The sequence below is a fragment of the Vicia villosa genome, unplaced genomic scaffold (genome assembly GCF_029867415.1).
Source record: "Vicia villosa cultivar HV-30 ecotype Madison, WI unplaced genomic scaffold, Vvil1.0 ctg.002564F_1_1, whole genome shotgun sequence".
Taxonomy (NCBI): domain Eukaryota; kingdom Viridiplantae; phylum Streptophyta; class Magnoliopsida; order Fabales; family Fabaceae; genus Vicia; species Vicia villosa.
This window is the reverse complement of record NW_026705970.1, coordinates 284,242-303,532: the sequence shown is the minus strand read 5'-3', so window position 1 is coordinate 303,532 and position 19,291 is coordinate 284,242. Positions and strand designations below refer to the sequence as shown.

The 19,291-nt window shown below is 40.0% G+C and overlaps 2 long non-coding RNA genes across 2 annotated transcripts; both read left to right on the top strand.

Moving 5' to 3' along the window:
• The first annotated feature begins 3,534 nt into the window (after positions 1–3,534).
• LOC131639225 (uncharacterized) lies at positions 3,535–5,644 on the top strand. Its single transcript, XR_009294906.1, has 5 exons — positions 3,535–3,978; positions 4,083–4,324; positions 4,817–4,862; positions 4,973–5,224; positions 5,394–5,644. It is a non-coding gene; the product is annotated as an uncharacterized LOC131639225 (long non-coding RNA).
• Positions 5,645–13,701: 8,057 nt separating this feature from the next.
• LOC131639226 (uncharacterized) lies at positions 13,702–15,385 on the top strand. Its single transcript, XR_009294907.1, has 4 exons — positions 13,702–14,145; positions 14,250–14,491; positions 14,984–15,029; positions 15,140–15,385. It is a non-coding gene; the product is annotated as an uncharacterized LOC131639226 (long non-coding RNA).
• The last annotated feature ends 3,906 nt before the right edge of the window (positions 15,386–19,291 follow it).

Sequence of the window (19,291 nt, the reverse complement as noted above, 5' to 3'; positions counted from 1 at the left end):
CTATAATCATAATGCATTTGATATGTTTGTCTTGGAAAAATCAATTCGCTTTTTCTCTTATATGTTTCTCTATGCTTTTTGTGATACTAGCTCTTGCTACACAAAGCATGATAACTCCATAGGGAGAATGATGAACATAATACCAAGAAACTCAAATGGTATGATTTTGAATATGATCCTGCTGATGATGTACAGGCATTGTTTCAAATTCCCAAACACTGGAGATATAAGGGAGTGAAACCTTCGTTAACCCCTCTGAGCCTTCGAAGTAGGAGTTTTCTTTTCTATACGAAAAAACCCTCACATTTAACCCAGGGGCGGGTAGTGTTCAGTTAACCTGATCGAGCATTCAAAATTCATCAAGAGCACACATCTAAGGATACAATAATGGCTATCTTTCAAAAGATTGAGGAAAGTCAAATCCACAACGGTTATTCCTCACCTCAGGAGGTCGAGACATCATAATTATCCCTCACATCATGAGGTCAAGACCAACATCCAAACCGCTGTGGTTTATCCCTCACATCAAGAGGTCAAAATATGATGATACCACAATGGTAATTCTTCATCAATCAAAGACTCAGGCAGTCACAATCACTTCTAGCAAATCTGAGATTCAGGATCACACGACTTGTTCAAAAAAAGGGAAAAAAGGAAAAGCCCGCTAAGTCAACAAGTTGAAAGCATGTGACTTAGGCAAAAATTAGGGCATCCCGCTGGACTTCCATATCAAAATTCAAAAGAATTTGTCCAGGCAAAAGCTAGGGAAACGAAAAAAAAAAGTGAAAGCAAAACAGGGATTACAAAATAAGAATCCTCATCAAAAGAACAAAGTCGTGTGATCATACGCCAAAACAAAAGGTCAAGTGACTGCCATGTCCGAACGCCTCATTGACTCCTCAATCATTTCCAGACTCCTCTTGAAAGATGAATGCTCGTGTCAAGTTAGCTGAACTTAGGACTGGAGAACATCACGAAGGGGGTGGGCACCAAATAATTTGAGCCTAAAAATCCTTTTTTTCTCAAACCGTGAACCTGGCCACGTTACAACCCTGAAAAGTCCTAATTGAAGCATGGTTAATTCGAAAGCAAACTATACATGATGATACGGTAAACTGACTCCTAGGAGATCCGCTAAACGCTTGAGTTGGTATCACACCATCTTTCTTTCATAAAAAACTTGATGTTCCTTTCATAAAGTTTCTTGTAACTTCGAGACAAACATACTCTTTGCATTAGAATTATATTTCTCATAATAAACATTCTTTGCATGTGAACAAGTGCTTAACATCAAGAAAGTTTCCATCATGAACTTCAGATGAAAAGTTTATTCCTCCCGAAGGGCAAGTTGTCTTCAGAACTCCGTTGAGTTGAAGCAAGAATATTTCAAAGTTTGATCACCCTCAGGGGCACAAGAAGCGTTTGAATACTCTATCGAGTAAGTTTTCAATCAATCTGAGGCAATCAGGTCAAGATTCGAAGAATCTCTCAAAGTGTTGAGTAATCAGGGGCATTCACCCAAGCACAGTCGAAACTACTTCCAATACAGGTCAATCAGGGGCATGGTGCCAACATTCTTGATACTGGGGCAAGTCAGTTTGATATGAACAGATATCAGAAGATGATCCTTATAAGATGAATCTCTCCAAATTCCCTATTGGCTGGGGCAAGACACTATGCATTGGCATTTTATCCTCATCAGGAGGTGTTCAGTTTAAAGTTCAGGTGTGAGCTAAACAACTTATGAACTTGAGAACCATCAGGGTCGTCATCCTCAGCAATCAGAGACTGAAAGTCCAATTTTTGGTAGCATCTCTGTGCATTTCAGTGCAATTTTCAAATCTCTTCCAGAGGTTGCAACCGTTGGTTATTGGTGTCTGTCGCACGCTCGCGAAAATGAACAGAGTCGCCACCAATATATTTATCCCAAAGAGGGAAAGGAATATCAGAAAACCTAGAATAAGGATAAGAAAAGGTCTTGCGACCAGAGGTAGGGTACGGAAGTCGGTTACGCGAGGGGAAGGTACTAGCACCCCTCACGCCCATCGTACTCGATGGTATCCACCTATGTTTGTTGCTATCTAAAGGGTGTGTAAATCTAAAGCTTAATTACTAAGGGAATGCATGCAAATGAAAGAAAAGAAACACGGGGAAAATAAGGTTTTTAAATAGTTGTGCTCGTTCAAGCCCCGCGACTTGATGCCTACGTATCCTTTTCAGGAATCAGAGCGCCGTAGTTCGGCTCTTTAGTTTTTGTTTGTTTTGTGTTTTTTAGTGAACGACGTTACATTCGCACTCCGCTGCTCGACCTCTGGAGTCTTAAGCTGGGAATGGAGCGGAAATAACGTGTCCGATTAGGAGAAAGAATGCCCTGAAGGCAAGAGAAAGAATGCCTCTGAGGCAAGAGATGAGAAGAAAGACTTTGAGCGTTTCGAGGAAATCCCTTAAGCAAGGGAAACTCGAGTTACTCTTTGGTTTGTGTTTTTTAGAAGTTGGGAACTTACGCCTGAATGGACCCTTAAGCAAGGGAGCTCCAAGTACTCGAACATCCCTTAAGCAAGGGAAGTTACAAGCTTCCATTCCCTTTTTATTAGTCAGAAATTTATTAGTCATTTTTTAGGTGTTTTCTTTGTATTTTTTATGGGAATTAAGTCAAGTATTTGTTAAGTGTTTTAAGGTTGAAAAGGAAAAGAAACTAGCCTAAGTGAAAACTAGCCTAACATGAAGGGAATTTCTACCTAATGTTGTCATGGCTTCTACCTAAGGTTAGGAGAAAGAGATACATGAAAATTAAGGCAAGATTAGAAGTCACAAGTGAGAATAATAGTGGTGCTAAAATTGGTATACAAGCATGAATGTTAAACCAAAAATATAGTGTAAAATGAATTAAAAAATACTACTATTTTTTATTGGTTTTTTATGAAGAAAATTGAATCAATTAAAAGACTAAACAAAATAGCCTAAAACTAATAATTCTTTTTATGAACATTTTTTAATGAAAGAAATTGAATTAGATTTAAGCAAAATGAATTAAATCAAAGTTAGCCTAAACTAATATTTTGTGATTATTTTTTATGTCAAAAATTGGTATTGAGGTCTAAGAATTATGGTAAAAAAATTAGTGACTAATTACTAAAAGAAAATTAGAAAAAACTAATTGAAACCTAAATTTACTAATGGAAATAGGGGGTGAACACTGAAAACAGGGGTGTTATTAGTGATTGGGCGCAGGCCCAAGGGCAAGGGCCCAATGCAGTTTTTTGTTTCAGATTTTTGTTGTCAAAAGGTAGTGTATGGGCCTAATGGAGGTGTATCTAGCGATTTCAAGGCCCCAAGCTTATAGTTTTTCTTCAGATTTTCATAAGTATAATGGGCCAAAGGGAGTGAGAAAGAAATTTTCGGCCCAGGATAATTGCATGATCCAGATTATTATTATTTCTATTCAGATTTAATTATTGCTTAGATTTAATAAAAAAAACAATTAATTAATTAAATAAAAGAGAAAACGAGAATTGAGATTTGGGAATAGGGTTTTACCTGGGCGCCGATTCAGCTTCTTCGTCCCTCTCCCTCTCTCTCGACGATCAACAGCAGCGACGGTCCTTCCGCTCTCTGCTTCAATCTCTCTTCGTGTTCGATGGCGGCGATATCTTCAAATCCCCGGTGAATCCATGTTCCGATTACCTCGCTAATTCCTTCTTCTCGCTCTTTGATCTCTCTTACTTTGGGATGGAGTCGCAGTGACCTGAGGTTGCGAAGATGATGATTTGGGCGTTGAGGATGAAGCTGATGCGTTGTGATTTACAAAAGGCGATGGCGGTCATTGTGTTGCCAGGACTTTGAAGTTGTTGACGTGATTCTTGTGATGCAACGATTGGGATACTCTGAGAAGTAGACTCAGAAAGATCGAAGAATTCTAATGAAGAATCGCGGCGAGGAATTGATGAAGACGATGATAACGGAAGAAGATTCGCTCAGGTATGCTTTGGTTTTATTGCTTTCGTTCTTCGATTCTTCTTTAGAGTTCTTTCGCTTTTGCGATTTATTCCGAAATTCTGGTGCATTTGTTGTTCTTGTTATAGTGTTGCTGCGTGAGTTGGTTGAGGTGAAACTGAAGAAGTTTGTGGAGAGAGTTTGGTGAATTGTGGAAGTGAAGAGATGATGATGGTGACGCAAGGATGAGAAGAAGATGGAGATGGTGAATTGTTGAAGATGGAGAGAAGAATGTGAAGAAGAAGATGAAGATGAAGGTTGTGATGTGGTGGAAATGATCGTGGAGATGTGAAGAGAGAGCTCAAGGTAGTGAAGACTCAAGTATATATAGGTAATCTTTTCTCCCTTTCTCTTTGGAAACTTTCTGTTTGTAACTGATTTTTTGTAGTTAAGAGTTAGTTATGCGGTTAAGAGTTTGTTATGAATTCGGTTATGAATCTGTTAGAGACATTTAGGTGGTTAGGATCAGTTATGAAGCGGTTAGAAAATTCTGTTAGGATTAGTTATAGTTGGTTATTTGGTTGTTGGTTCGGTTATGATTCTGTTATGCTGATTTGTTATGTGGAGGTTTAGAAATTGGTTAGAGGTTAAGAAGTAAGTTATAAACTGTTAGGGCGGTTAGGGATATTGTTAGAGGTTAGAAAGTTAGTTGGAAAATGGTTAGGATAATTCAGTTAGCTAGTAACTAAAAGTCCGTTATAGGTTAAAATTCTGTTAGTGAGTTAGAATTGAAACTGTTATAGGGTTATTCATGGAATTTGCTTGCAGCAGGTTCAATTTTTCTGTTTTTACTATGGGCTGAACCACTTTTCTTGTACTGCAGGTTATTGCTAATAACATAAGGCTGCTGATTTGTTATTTGAATGCAGGTGCTGAACTTTGGTTCTGATTTTGTGTTGGTTGAAGTTAAATATGAATGGTGGTTAAATGGCTTGTTCACAGGGTTGACTTGTTGTTTTTCTTCACTTCTGTATTGTAGGGTTAATGGCTGCATTTTTCTAGTCTGTTGGTGAGTTGCTGAAGCATTGATGTGAAAATATGAACATGATTTGGAATAGATGCTGCTTGGGACAGTTTGATAGGTGTTTGAATTTGTGATAATTAGGCTGTAGATTGGATGCATAAACCGTGCAGTCAGACTAGAATTGATGCCGTACGCGACTTATCCGCCGTACATTGAAATGAATCGGTTTTGTGAGCTTTGTTCAAAACTGTCTGAAGTTGTTAACAGGTATGGAGTTGTTCTGAATTTGTTTCTTTTTTTCTTTTGAACTGATGCTATATGACCTGATCACCTTCACCTTGTGAATTCTCTTTTTGGATCTTAAGTGTTGCACTGATTCATTCTTCTGATCAACAACTTATAACTTTGAATGCTGACTGGTGCTGAATGTGTGTAGGTTCTGGCCCAGTTTGAAACATGGTGTGGAAAAAGAATGATTTCTCTTTAATGTATCATACAGCCAGCTAGAACCAGGGTGAAACAGAGTGGACTTTTGACTTGGAGGCGACTTGGAGGCTTGAAGAAATGAAGGGAAATAGGTTTTTTAGGATAATGTTGACTTTGGTCAATCGGTTGTAATCTTTTGTATCTCTTTTGTAATGGAATTGTATTTTTTGTAATGGATATTTGAGGTGTTATGGAATGTATTTTGAACTTGGACTTTGATGAATAGGGAGTGGGTGACATTAGCTGATTAGAAAAATGGTGGAAAATTTCTTAATACTTTGGATGGAGTTTAAGACCTGAACCTTGAATGAGGGATGCAAAAATGAATGTGTCTTGAATAACATTGGTCTTTGTGACTAAAGTTGGATGATGATAAATGCTACTTGAGTGACCATAATGATACAGGCCTTGGCACTTGTTTCTACGCCCTCCAATTTTGCAAGCTCAAGCAACTTGGATCCACCCAAGTCCGTCTCCAATTAATAAACTCCAATGATAAACTTAAGTAATTAACCCAAACTCTAATTTTCTCTTGAGATATAAAATTGATGACTAGAGATGTGGGAAACAACCAAAGTACAATACCAAGTAAACTTATTTGAATCCCCGATGAAACCATATACACTTGATGTTCTTAAGGAATTTTGATAAAGATATTGTAGCTTGACATCCTTGAGTGAAGAGGGGCCTTAAGACCATAGATACCTTAATTACCCACATCCTTGATCATAAACCAGATTTATTGATTAATAATGTATGATATGTTAGATGACCTAAAATGCAAAAATGAATGAGATATGTAAGCCAATTAAGAATAATTAGGTGGGCAAATTTTAGGGTGCAACAGCTGCCCCTATTTAATCGTCTTAGACCTGAAAGCGAGATTGGCGCTAGCCTTTCGAACATTCAAGGTAGAAGATGATTAAATATCGAGTGAACCTGAAAATTTGCCTGATGAGAGATATAATCCACTGGGGAAAGTGATAGTGTCATTTATTGAGGAAGAATGGTCTCGATTCCGACTTGAACGAGGTAACTCTGGGTTAGAAATGAAATAGAATTCAACTCTGAGTTGAAGAAGAAAAGTGGGTAAACTCTGGGTTGAAGAACGGAGAAAAGTCAACTCTGGGTTAGATAAAAGATAAACATCGATTCTGGATCGAGAAGGGAAAGAAGAACATCAACTCTGGGTTGAAGATAAGATGAGGATATCAACTCTGGGTTGAGAAAAGGAAAGAAGAACAATTAGGGATGGTCGTCAACTCTGGGTTGAGAAAAGAAAACCGTCAACTCTGGGTTGAGAAAAAAATCAGGAAAGAAGACCGTCAACTCTGGGTTGAGTAGAAGAGGTAAAAGATAACTATCAACTCTGGGTTGAAAGGGAAAAGAAACAAGACAACCATCAACTCTGGGTTGAGTGGGAAAAAAGGTAAGGGATCAACTCTGGGTTGAATAAAAGATAACTGTCAACTCTGGGTTGAGTGGAAAAGAGATAAACATCAACTCTGGGTTGAATAAAAGGTGACCGTCAACTCTGGGTGAGTGGGAAAAGAATCAATTCTGGATTGAATAAAAGTCAAACATCAACTCTGGGTTGAATGGAAAAAGATAAGAATCAACTCTGGGTTGAACAAAAGATAAGCATCAACTCTGGGTTGAGTAAAAGGTGACCGTCAACTCTGGGTGAGTGGGAAAGAAACAAGACAACCATCAACTCTGGGTTGAGTGGGAAAAGGATAAGCATCAACTCTGGGTTGAATAAAAGACAAACATCAACTCTGGGTTGAATAAAAGGTGACCGTCAACTCTGGGTGAGTGGGAAAGAGATAAACATCAACTCTGGGTTGAATAAAAGGTGACCGTCAACTCTGGGTGAGTGGGGAAAAGGTAAGGGTCAACTCTGGGTTGAATAAAGGAAGACCGTCAACTCTGGGTGAGTGGGAAAAGATAATTAACTCGGGGTTAAAAGATGAAAGGAAGGTCAACTCTAGGTTGAACACAAAGACACCAACTCTGGGTTGAAGCAAGATGAACATGATTGACTTGAGGAGATGACACCACAATGGTAACTCTGAGTGCCCCAGTGGAATATCAATTGATTGCTTGTAGAGAACCCATCTGATGAGTAACTTGGCTTATGCTTCACATGCAAATGTTTGATTTATTTGTGCACTTCTGGAAATGCAATGCAAGGGATTCTATATGCAGTGTACTGATGCATTGTTCAGGGTTTCTGCTTTGATGTGGAATAGATTAGGTGGAGTTTTGAAACTCTGCTTGATTCAAGATGGGGTGGATGGCCCTGCTTTGTTGATGATCGGATCATGCGGGTGAAATGATAATGAAAATGCAATGATATGCATGATGATTGTATGATTATGAGTGCAATGATTGTCTCCAAGATACCAGGAGTGGATGGAGTATGCCCTTGTGGAAGGTTGTTGCTTGAAGGACAACACTTGTGAAGGTGAGGTGTTTAGTTTGACTCCTCGACACTTGTCTCGATATCCGATACTTGATTGAAGATGAAGAAATTAATTGCTACTAGCTTTCCCCAGCTTGTAGGATCTTCTTGAGATATGACTTTGATATGCTTGAATCATGGAGATTTGCAATGGTCTGCCCCAGTGTTGATCATGGGATGAATGCCCCAGATTGAAAGGAACTATTCCACCAGATGGATGCTTCAGGTATTTGCTCAATGGATGACCAACCTTTGCCCTTGTAAGACTACTCGATGGAATTTCAATGTTGAACTTTCCTTGGTATCAAGTACTTGCTCTTAGATTAGAGACAATTCTGTTTTGAACAAGGATAATGAGAATGCAATGCACATGTTAATCTCAAAGAAAAGTTTTATTTGTCAAAATGTTGTACTGATACTAACACAAATGACACAGCAACATTAGGAGTCAGTTTGACATGATTTTACAGTTTGTATGCTTTTGGAACGAACCCTGCTTCAATTAGGACTTTTGAGGGTTGTAACGTGGCCGGGTTCACGGTTTGAGAAACAAGGATAGAGGCTCAAGTTCTACTTAACCCACCCCTCTTCGTGATGTTCTCCAGTCCTACGTTCAGCTAGTTTGACACGAGTGTTCGCCTTTCAGGAAGGATTGTGATGGATGAGGATCCTTTTTGGTTTTGATGGAGGTGGCAGTCACCCTTTGGTGCTTTTGTTGATGGTCATAACAACTTGTACCTTGGAGGATTTTTCTTTCGCTTTCCCTAACTTTTGCCTGGACAAAAAGTTTCTTTTGATTTTGGTTTTCGTTGTCCAGCGGGATATGCCCTAATTTTTGCCTAAGTCAATTGCTTCAAAGCTTTTCTTTTTTCCTTTTGACTTAGCGGGCTATTGTTTCTCTTTTTTTATCATGATTCATAACTTTTTTTTTTTCATTCTCTTTTTTGTCTCGTTCGGGAACAAGTTGTATGACTTTGGTGATTGACTTGATGAAAAGGTTGTGACTGCCTTCTTCTTAGTGAACGGGAGACATCCATTGTGGATTGTGCTTTTCTTTTTTGTTGTGAGATTTGAGATATGATTGATCCTCTGATGGAATACCTGAAAGTTGAGCGCTCGGTCGCACTAACTGAAGACTACCCTGCCCCTGGTTAAGATTGAGGGTTTTGTATTTTTTTGAAAAGAAACTACTACTCCTTAGGCTCAAAGGGTTGACAAGGGTTTCACTCCCTTATAACTCCGGTGTTTAGGAATTGAAACAATGCCTGTACATCCTCAGCAGGATCTTGTTCCAAAAGCATACAATTAGTGATTCATGTGTTTTTGATTTTTCATCATTCTCCCTTTTTTAGTTGCTTAAGACAAATGAGTGTAGTATCAATGAACATAATGACAAAGATGACATGATTTGAGAAAAACATGTGTATTACATTTTTATTTATTCAAACAGAATGAGTTTCTTACAATGGATAGTTCTTGATAACAACAAAAGTAGTACAATTGAAAATACTAAAGAAATCTATACAATGGCAAGCTTGGCCTTATTCTAATGCAAATGAAATGTTCTCTGACAAACATAAAAGTCTTCATGGTCCACTGGTGGAAGCTCCATTGTGAGGTGGCATGGGATTGTTGACCACATTAGGTGCCACAGGTGCGAATGTAATCTCTTTTGCATCAATCAGATCCTGAACCCTGTCCTTGAGAACTCTGCATTCTTCAGTAGTGTGACCAGATCCGCCAGAGTGGAATTCACATTTGGCATTGATCTTGTAATTTGGAGGGAGAGGATCAGGAGGAGGCCTCGCTTCAGCTAATTGAATCAGTTTTTGATCAAGCAAGGCGGCGAGAAGTTGGCTATAGGTCATTGGTACACGATCATACACCCTTTTAGGCCTATTCTGCCTCTGTTGACCTTGTCTCTGCTGATAACCTCGTTGTTGGAAACCTTGTTGTTGTTTTTGGACATATTGTTGATAAGGGACCCAAGGTTGTTGACCAACAGATGCCACATAAGCTTGAGGGGCGGTGGCGGCCACTTGATAGCAAGGAGCTTGATCTTGAGCATAGGCGGCACTAGTCTCACCTTCCTTCTTTTTGACAAAGTTACCCTGTGGCTTCTTATACCCATATTGGTTTGCAGCAGCAGCATTGGCGGGATTCTGGATCTTACCAATCTTCAAACCATTCTCAATTCTTTCACCAATCCTGACTAGATCGGAGAAACCAGAAGAAACACTACCAACCATTCTCTCATAGTAATGTCCTTGAAGAGTGTTCATGAACATGTCAACCAGTTCGGATTCAGAAAGTGGTGGATTCACTTGAGCAGCCATTTCTCTCCACCTTTGAGCATACTCTTTGAATGTCTCATTGGTCTTTTGTGCTTGATTCTGAAGTTGCAACCTAGTCGGTGCCATGTCGATGTTGTATTGGTATTGCTTGAGAAAGGCATCATACAAATCCTTCCAAGATCGGATCCTATTACGCTCCAGATTCATATACCAGTTCAGAGATGCCCCAGACAAGCTATCTTGAAAGCAATGGATGAGCAATGGTTCATTGTGAATGTGAGAAGCCATCTTACGACAATACATGATGATATGGCTCTTCGGACAGCTCAAACCCTTGTACTTCTGGAAGTCGGGAGTCTTGAACTTAGGAGGGACAACCAGATTAGGAACTAGGCACATCTCTTCAGCATCCATTCCATAGGCACTAAAACCTTCAATAGCTCGAATCCTTTCCTCAAGAATTTGATATTTATCAGCAGATCTCTCAATGGGTCGAGCTCTCTCAACGGTTGGTATCGGGTGCATTTCTGGATTAGCAGACTGAGGACCACAGAAAGCAGGATAAGGGATCTCTGTATGAGGAGGTGGAGTAGGAAATGGGAAAACAGGCCCAGTCATAGTCGGCACTCCAGAAGTCACGGGTATAGTCCCTCCTTGGTTTGAAGCTCCAAGGGTATCAGCAGTCATGAAGTTAAATGGCATCCCAAGAGTAGCATTGGTCCTTGCTTGGAACTCAAATGGAGTGGAAGAAGGTGGAATGACCTCAGGTTGGCTAGCGGCAGCTTGGTTACCAACAACGGGAATCTCTTGTTCAACAGGAACCCTTTCAGTTCTCAAGGCTTGGATAGCTTCCAAGATGGCATCAACCTTAGTCTTCATTTGGTCCATTTCTTCTCGAATGGCAGCTTGATCTTGCTCATAGTTCTCCATGATTCTTCTTCTGTGAGCTCTTGTCAGATATCGGTGTGGAGGAATCGTCTTGACTGATCTGATGGGGAGGAAGAGTGGTAAGAGTCTTGGTAACCATGGATGCAAATGCATGAATGCAAAAATGTTAATGAAGATGCAAATGTATCAAGATCAAGGATCAAGGCTTCTTGGATAACAGCTTCTCATGGTCAATAGGATATGGCCGAACCCTCCAGATTCAGAGGTTCGACGTTGATTCTGATAGATAACCCTTGCATAAGTCAAATAAGGTCAAACCTCCAGATTCAGAGGTTCGACGTTGATAGATAACTGATGTAGAACTTCTGTATAAGTTAAATGTCCCAGGATCAAAGGTTCGACGCCTTTTATTGAATAGCAGAAATCCGGGTATGATGAAGGTCAAGTTTCCTGTCCCATCCCAATCTCACGGGTATGTAGTCTAGACACGGACAAGTGGTCCCTAATGGTCACCAGGGTCTACAGTTCCCATGGGGTACAAAGTGTTTGAGGCAACAAGCGTGCCAGACACAGTGTTCCATGAAAGAACCTCGCCCAGCTGTGGTACCTCATATTGAACTCATCCATAGCAAGCGCTACGGTAGTCAACATGAGCATCCACGCTAATCCTATGTGTCACTTGGCCTGGGTAGTGGGTCTTTTACCTCATACAAACCCCCCACCTGCAAAACAGAACAGAAGACCCCAAGGAACACAGAATATAATCCATATGCATGATGTGCAAACAGAAATAAACATGATATGCAAGCGAAGAATAAGCACACAAACATATATACAAGGTATAGACATAAAACAAGTAAACACCCAGTAAATAAACAAACAAACGCAGGCTAGGATCGACTCACTAAGGATGGACCAGCAACAGGTCTAGCAACATCCCCAGCAGAGTCGCCAGCTGTCGCACGCTCGCGAAAATGAACAGAGTCGCCACCAATATATTTATCCCAAAGAGGGAAAGGAATATCAGAAAACCTAGAATAAGGATAAGAAAAGGTCTTGCGACCAGAGGTAGGGTACGGAAGTCGGTTACGCGAGGGGAAGGTACTAGCACCCCTCACGCCCATCGTACTCGATGGTATCCACCTATGTTTGTTGCTATCTAAAGGGTGTGTAAATCTAAAGCTTAATTACTAAGGGAATGCATGCAAATGAAAGAAAAGAAACACGGGGAAAATAAGGTTTTTAAATAGTTGTGCTCGTTCAAGCCCCGCGACTTGATGCCTACGTATCCTTTTCAGGAATCAGAGCGCCGTAGTTCGGCTCTTTAGTTTTTGTTTGTTTTGTGTTTTTTAGTGAACGACGTTACATTCGCACTCCGCTGCTCGACCTCTGGAGTCTTAAGCTGGGAATGGAGCGGAAATAACGTGTCCGATTAGGAGAAAGAATGCCCTGAAGGCAAGAGAAAGAATGCCTCTGAGGCAAGAGATGAGAAGAAAGACTTTGAGCGTTTCGAGGAAATCCCTTAAGCAAGGGAAACTCGAGTTACTCTTTGGTTTGTGTTTTTTAGAAGTTGGGAACTTACGCCTGAATGGACCCTTAAGCAAGGGAGCTCCAAGTACTCGAACATCCCTTAAGCAAGGGAAGTTACAAGCTTCCATTCCCTTTTTATTAGTCAGAAATTTATTAGTCATTTTTTAGGTGTTTTCTTTGTATTTTTTATGGGAATTAAGTCAAGTATTTGTTAAGTGTTTTAAGGTTGAAAAGGAAAAGAAACTAGCCTAAGTGAAAACTAGCCTAACATGAAGGGAATTTCTACCTAATGTTGTCATGGCTTCTACCTAAGGTTAGGAGAAAGAGATACATGAAAATTAAGGCAAGATTAGAAGTCACAAGTGAGAATAATAGTGGTGCTAAAATTGGTATACAAGCATGAATGTTAAACCAAAAATATAGTGTAAAATGAATTAAAAAATACTACTATTTTTTATTGGTTTTTTATGAAGAAAATTGAATCAATTAAAAGACTAAACAAAATAGCCTAAAACTAATAATTCTTTTTATGAACATTTTTTAATGAAAGAAATTGAATTAGATTTAAGCAAAATGAATTAAATCAAAGTTAGCCTAAACTAATATTTTGTGATTATTTTTTATGTCAAAAATTGGTATTGAGGTCTAAGAATTATGGTAAAAAAATTAGTGACTAATTACTAAAAGAAAATTAGAAAAAACTAATTGAAACCTAAATTTACTAATGGAAATAGGGGGTGAACACTGAAAACAGGGGTGTTATTAGTGATTGGGCGCAGGCCCAAGGGCAAGGGCCCAATGCAGTTTTTTGTTTCAGATTTTTGTTGTCAAAAGGTAGTGTATGGGCCTAATGGAGGTGTATCTAGCGATTTCAAGGCCCCAAGCTTATAGTTTTTCTTCAGATTTTCATAAGTATAATGGGCCAAAGGGAGTGAGAAAGAAATTTTCGGCCCAGGATAATTGCATGATCCAGATTATTATTATTTCTATTCAGATTTAATTATTGCTTAGATTTAATAAAAAAAACAATTAATTAATTAAATAAAAGAGAAAACGAGAATTGAGATTTGGGAATAGGGTTTTACCTGGGCGCCGATTCAGCTTCTTCGTCCCTCTCCCTCTCTCTCGACGATCAACAGCAGCGACGGTCCTTCCGCTCTCTGCTTCAATCTCTCTTCGTGTTCGATGGCGGCGATATCTTCAAATCCCCGGTGAATCCATGTTCCGATTACCTCGCTAATTCCTTCTTCTCGCTCTTTGATCTCTCTTACTTTGGGATGGAGTCGCAGTGACCTGAGGTTGCGAAGATGATGATTTGGGCGTTGAGGATGAAGCTGATGCGTTGTGATTTACAAAAGGCGATGGCGGTCATTGTGTTGCCAGGACTTTGAAGTTGTTGACGTGATTCTTGTGATGCAACGATTGGGATACTCTGAGAAGTAGACTCAGAAAGATCGAAGAATTCTAATGAAGAATCGCGGCGAGGAATTGATGAAGACGATGATAACGGAAGAAGATTCGCTCAGGTATGCTTTGGTTTTATTGCTTTCGTTCTTCGATTCTTCTTTAGAGTTCTTTCGCTTTTGCGATTTATTCCGAAATTCTGGTGCATTTGTTGTTCTTGTTATAGTGTTGCTGCGTGAGTTGGTTGAGGTGAAACTGAAGAAGTTTGTGGAGAGAGTTTGGTGAATTGTGGAAGTGAAGAGATGATGATGGTGACGCAAGGATGAGAAGAAGATGGAGATGGTGAATTGTTGAAGATGGAGAGAAGAATGTGAAGAAGAAGATGAAGATGAAGGTTGTGATGTGGTGGAAATGATCGTGGAGATGTGAAGAGAGAGCTCAAGGTAGTGAAGACTCAAGTATATATAGGTAATCTTTTCTCCCTTTCTCTTTGGAAACTTTCTGTTTGTAACTGATTTTTTGTAGTTAAGAGTTAGTTATGCGGTTAAGAGTTTGTTATGAATTCGGTTATGAATCTGTTAGAGACATTTAGGTGGTTAGGATCAGTTATGAAGCGGTTAGAAAATTCTGTTAGGATTAGTTATAGTTGGTTATTTGGTTGTTGGTTCGGTTATGATTCTGTTATGCTGATTTGTTATGTGGAGGTTTAGAAATTGGTTAGAGGTTAAGAAGTAAGTTATAAACTGTTAGGGCGGTTAGGGATATTGTTAGAGGTTAGAAAGTTAGTTGGAAAATGGTTAGGATAATTCAGTTAGCTAGTAACTAAAAGTCCGTTATAGGTTAAAATTCTGTTAGTGAGTTAGAATTGAAACTGTTATAGGGTTATTCATGGAATTTGCTTGCAGCAGGTTCAATTTTTCTGTTTTTACTATGGGCTGAACCACTTTTCTTGTACTGCAGGTTATTGCTAATAACATAAGGCTGCTGATTTGTTATTTGAATGCAGGTGCTGAACTTTGGTTCTGATTTTGTGTTGGTTGAAGTTAAATATGAATGGTGGTTAAATGGCTTGTTCACAGGGTTGACTTGTTGTTTTTCTTCACTTCTGTATTGTAGGGTTAATGGCTGCATTTTTCTAGTCTGTTGGTGAGTTGCTGAAGCATTGATGTGAAAATATGAACATGATTTGGAATAGATGCTGCTTGGGACAGTTTGATAGGTGTTTGAATTTGTGATAATTAGGCTGTAGATTGGATGCATAAACCGTGCAGTCAGACTAGAATTGATGCCGTACGCGACTTATCCGCCGTACATTGAAATGAATCGGTTTTGTGAGCTTTGTTCAAAACTGTCTGAAGTTGTTAACAGGTATGGAGTTGTTCTGAATTTGTTTCTTTTTTTCTTTTGAACTGATGCTATATGACCTGATCACCTTCACCTTGTGAATTCTCTTTTTGGATCTTAAGTGTTGCACTGATTCATTCTTCTGATCAACAACTTATAACTTTGAATGCTGACTGGTGCTGAATGTGTGTAGGTTCTGGCCCAGTTTGAAACATGGTGTGGAAAAAGAATGATTTCTCTTTAATGTATCATATAGCCAGCTAGAACCAGGGTGAAACAGAGTGGACTTTTGACTTGGAGGCGACTTGGAGGCTTGAAGAAATGAAGGGAAATAGGTTTTTTAGGATAATGTTGACTTTGGTCAATCGGTTGTAATCTTTTGTATCTCTTTTGTAATGGAATTGTATTTTTTGTAATGGATATTTGAGGTGTTATGGAATGTATTTTGAACTTGGACTTTGATGAATAGGGAGTGGGTGACATTAGCTGATTAGAAAAATGGTGGAAAATTTCTTAATACTTTGGATGGAGTTTAAGACCTGAACCTTGAATGAGGGATGCAAAAATGAATGTGTCTTGAATAACATTGGTCTTTGTGACTAAAGTTGGATGATGATAAATGCTACTTGAGTGACCATAATGATACAGGCCTTGGCACTTGTTTCTACGCCCTCCAATTTTGCAAGCTCAAGCAACTTGGATCCACCCAAGTCCGTCTCCAATTAATAAACTCCAATGATAAACTTAAGTAATTAACCCAAACTCTAATTTTCTCTTGAGATATAAAATTGATGACTAGAGATGTGGGAAACAACCAAAGTACAATACCAAGTAAACTTATTTGAATCCCCGATGAAACCATATACACTTGATGTTCTTAAGGAATTTTGATAAAGATATTGTAGCTTGACATCCTTGAGTGAAGAGGGGCCTTAAGACCATAGATACCTTAATTACCCACATCCTTGATCATAAACCAGATTTATTGATTAATAATGTATGATATGTTAGATGACCTAAAATGCAAAAATGAATGAGATATGTAAGCCAATTAAGAATAATTAGGTGGGCAAATTTTAGGGTGCAACAGTGTCCCTTAATCAGATTCATGTCATGTGGACATCGAAGTCCTTTGCTTTCCGACCCTCGAGTCGTGAGTTTATCTCCTGTCCGACCCTCGCGTCGTGAGTTTGATTCCTTTCCGACCCTCGTGTCGTGAGTTTGATTCCTTTCCGACCCTCGAGTCGTGAGTTTATCTCCTGTCCGACCCTCGCGTCGTGAGTTTGATTCCTTTCCGACCTTCGTGTCGTGAGTTTACCTTCTTTCCGACCCTCGAGTCGTGAGTTTGTTTCATTTTCGACCCTCGTGTCGTGAGTTTCCAACGATTACGGATGGTTGTCATATACACCTCAATGTGTTTGTAAGCCCATTACTTGTTGGCATCTTTACAATCAACACGAATATGCAGAACACTATGAAAGCCAATGCCTGTTTGGTCCCTTTGAAGTCAACACTTGCTTGACTCCTTAAGCCCACTTCCTGGTGGCATTCTCTTGGAGAACCAATGCATGTTTGATACTTCGGTCGATACTTATTTGGTGTTCTAATCACTACTTCCCTATCAACTCATTGAATCCATTGCCTGTTAGGAAAGTTTCAAGCTCAGATGTCTGACAATCTACTTGATCTTGAATTTTCCTATTGTGGGTGAGCACCACCATCCTCTGCCATATGAGGAAACCCTTGAAGATGTCATGCTATATCATGGGGCATTCTCATCTGTTTATCTCATAGGTACATCCTTTCAAGTGCACCACATCAGCATATTGGCGGGTCTAGCCAAGTGAGAGATCCTTATTCTCCAGCTGAGTGCATCTAGATGAGGTTTTCTTTGTTCCAAGATTCTCATCTCCTCCGCAAAGCACATATCAATGCAATCTCCGTGCTTCAGAAGTCTTATTCCCGGTGGAATGTCTTATCCCCAGTTGAGTCATGATCGAATGATATTTGATTCCCCAACAAGCTCTTAATGAGGTTCCTTGCCCGAGTCCCTCATTCTCCCCAGTAGAGCGTTTCTCTCCCCAACAGATTGACCTGTTGTCCCCAAGAGAGTTATCTTATTCCCCAGTGGAGTTGTCTTAACAAGAGGTTCTTATGTCAAGTTCCTTATCCTCAGCGGATCTCTCATATCCTCAGCAGCTCGCTTTGAAGAAGTATTTATCTTCCCCACTGATTCTTTCCTCAGCAGAATCTGTGTCCTTCAAGGATTTCCCCAGCGGAATGCATTTTACACAAGCAAGTCGGTTACTCCCCATCAGAGTTATCTCCATGACTTGCTCTTATCTCCACATCCCCAGAATGTCGAGAATTTGCTTCTCATATGAAGTTTCTAGGGTATTCCCCAAGCAGTCAAGTGGGATGTTCTTATCTTCAAGCAGGATTTATTCCCCAAGCAGAGCTCGCGTCTAGATTTGATCATCTCCAGCAGATTTCTGGTCCATCTTTGCCAGCTCGCAGTTAGTGACCTCTGGTCACTCATCTCGTCCTCCCCGCAGAGTTCCATACTCTTTCCAGGACTTCTTCAGCAATTCAGTGCTCATCCGCTGTCTCCCTAAGCAACGTCCGAATCATGCATCATTCGCATTGCATTCTCAAAGTGTATAGCGTCTTCCTTCTCAGGAACGTTATTCCATAAACATTCATATATGCATCATGCATAAATCATATCATATTTGTTTCTTTCTACAGGAAAATTATCAAGTTTCAAAATGCCTCCCAGAGAGCAACTCGCCTAATCATTACAGGCGCTTATCCTGATATCTTAATCAGAAGAAGTTTGTTTTCCTATCTTGACATCGTCAGATCAGTTGAAGACATTCCTATTCCCGATGCCCCCAGATCGGTGGAAGATATTTGTTCTTATCCTGATTCCAGTTCAGTTGAAGGAACCGCCTCCGGATCTCCCAAGATCTTCCTAAGGAGCAAGCCTGCTGATGCTTCAGATCAGTTGGAAATATCTACGTCCTGACGATTTATTTTCGTTCAGAAGAAGAACTCGTCTGCCTAGTCCTGATGCTTACTATCAGTTGAAGATGTTTTCTTTTCCCGGCGTACACAGTTCGGAAGAGATATCCGTTCCTATTCCTGATAAATCAGACTTTCAGTTGAGGGAACCGCCTCCGGATCTCGTCGATCTTACGAAGGAGCAAGCCACTGATACCCAGATCAGATGGAGATATCTACCTGATTGACTTTTTCAATCAGAAGAGGATTGTTCTACTTATTTTCTAGCATCGAGCCTAGATCAGTTCAAAGACTTCCTTTCCCGGCGCACACAGTTCGGAAGAGATATCCGTTCCTATTCCTGATAAATCAGACTTTCAGTTGAGGGAACCGCCTCCGGATCTCGTCGATCTTACGAAGGAGCAAGCCACTGATGCCCAGATCAGATGGAGATATCTGCCTGATTGACTTTGTCATTCAGAAGAGGATTGTTCTACTTATTTTCTAGCATCGAGCCTAGATCAGTTAAAGACTTCCTTTCCCGGCGTACACAGTTCGGAAGAGATATTGTTCCTATTCCTGATAAACCAGACTTTCAGTTGAGGGAACCGCCTCCGGATCTCGTCGATCTTACGAAGGAGCAAGCCGCTGATACCCAGATCAGTTGGAATATCTGCCTGATGATTTAATTGCATCAGATGGAGATGTCGCCTTGGTGCCCAGACCAGAGATATTTACTACCTGTTGATGCCCAGATCAGCCGGAATATCTCATTTCGATTCCCAGATCGACTTAGACATCTATCCCCGATTCCTGTTCGGAAGACATCTGCTACGCCTGATGCCCAGATCAGTCGAGATGTTACTTCTCTTGATGCCCAGATCAATTGAAGTCTTTTCCCCTACCTGTGGGGTTATCTGT